At 40.5% G+C, this 1,946-nt stretch overlaps 1 non-coding gene across 1 annotated transcript; it reads right to left on the reverse strand.

Annotated features, from left to right (window-relative positions):
• Nucleotides 1-384: 384 nt before the first annotated feature.
• On the reverse strand, nt 385-491 carry LOC112446525 (U6 spliceosomal RNA). Its single transcript, XR_003034530.1, has one exon. It is a non-coding gene; the product is annotated as a U6 spliceosomal RNA (small nuclear RNA).
• Between the last annotated feature and the right edge of the window lie 1,455 nt (nt 492-1,946).

Raw genomic sequence — 1,946 nt, forward strand, 5'->3', positions numbered from 1 at the left:
ATGCTCAAACACAGTTCTGTCTCAGCCTCTGTGGGGTCTCTGGGTCCTGGTGCACACGAGGTTTGTTTGAGCCCTCTGAGTGTCTCTGGTGGGAGTCGGGTTTGATTCTAAACATGAATTTGCCCCTCCTACCGTCTTGCTGGGGCTTCTTCTTTGCCCTTGGACATAGGGTATCTCCTCATGGCTGCTCGCTCAATGTCACACAGCCACCATGTCTAGCTATTGTAAATAGTGCTGCAGTGAACAATGGGATACATGTGTCTTTTTCAATGTTGGTTTCCTCAGGGTATATGCCTAGGAGTGGGATTGCTTGGTTGTATGGTGGTTTTATTCCTAGTTTTTGAGGAATCTCCATACCGTCTTCCATAGTGGCTGTATCAATTTAAAAATATGGAACGCTTCACGAATTTGTGTATCATCCTTACACAGGGGCCATGCTAATCTTCTCTGTATCGTTCCAGTTTTAGTATATGTGCTGCTGAAGTGAGCACTAGAAACATGTTTATTATGTGTTCTTAAACAGATCTGTACATTCTTTGCAGAATGAATATAACTTTCATTAAATGACTATCACTTTTCTCATTGCAGCAGTAAGTAGCATTCTTAGAAATAGCTAGATTACAAGTTTTCTTAAACACTTCTGTACATGAATTACAGATGGTTATAACTTCCAGTCAGTGATGTAACACTGTCCTTAATGCATCGAATAAGTAGTTCTCTGAAGCATCTTTATAAAGTGTCTTTAAACATTTCTCTAAATGCATTGCAGATGGGTGCCACTTCCATTCACTTGGAAAATCACAGAGTGTTTTTGCTCACCATTCAATTCTATTAGGATTAATTATTAATTAATTGCTGACTGACAGTGCACTCCAAGCGAAAATTAAGACCATCACAAGATTCTTTGTGCTTTGGGCAAGCAGCTCTCTTAGATAGTTAGATCTCAGGAAGAATTTTAAGGAACCCAGATTTTTGTATCTTTCCATATATAGAAAAGCACTAAAATAATTCACTTGAGATGTCTGTCCTTTGTGACTAGCAGTAATCTTTTAGCAAGATATATGCTGGACTGTGGGCTTCCCAGGTGGCACCAGTGGTAAAGAACCCGCCTGCCAATGCAGGAGACACTAGAGATCGGGGTTCGATCCCTGCCTGGGTTGGGAAGATCCCTAGAGGAGGGCATGGGAACCCACTCCAGTATTCTTCCCTGGAAAATCCCATGGACAGAAGAGCCTGGCGGGCTACAGTCCATAGGGTCACAAAGAGTCAGACATGATTGAAGCGTCTTAACATGTACACACATGCTAGACTCTTAAGTGTCCCATAGCCAAAAATCACATATAAACTAGCTTCCCTCCATAGCTCTTCAGAGCAGTTCCCCCAGAGCTACTGGGAGGCTGTCTCCTAGTCTATCCCCCATAAGTTCCCTGAATAAAACTTAAACTCACAACTCTTTTTTTTTTTTTTTTCTTGGCAGCACAGCATGGGGATCTTACTTCTCTGACCAAGGATCTAACTCGCACCCCTTGCATTGGAAGTGCGGAGTTTTAACCACTGGACCACCAAGGAATTCCCTTAAACTCACAACTCTTATGTTGTACATTTTTCTTTAAGTTGATGCACTGATAAAACAGTGTTGTAAGGCAGCATGCAAGTAGGATTCTTAGAAACATCTTTTTAACTGGTGTTGAGAAAGACTCCTGGACTGCCTTTGAGAATGGGTACAATGTCTTCATCGGCAGTGCACTGTTTTCAGTACAGCATGCAGTAGTGTTCTTGGAAACATCTTTATGACAAGTGTCCGTAAAAACTTCTATTCATACATTGTGGAATGTGTATAACATTTGTTTTCTTTTTTTAGTTGTAATTAATTATTTTATTTATTTAAAAAATTTGAAGTATAGTTGATTTACAGTGTTGTACTAATTTCTGCTGTATAGAAGTGA

This window comes from Bos taurus, chromosome 4, assembly GCF_002263795.3.
Source record: "Bos taurus isolate L1 Dominette 01449 registration number 42190680 breed Hereford chromosome 4, ARS-UCD2.0, whole genome shotgun sequence".
Classification (NCBI taxonomy): domain Eukaryota; kingdom Metazoa; phylum Chordata; class Mammalia; order Artiodactyla; family Bovidae; genus Bos; species Bos taurus.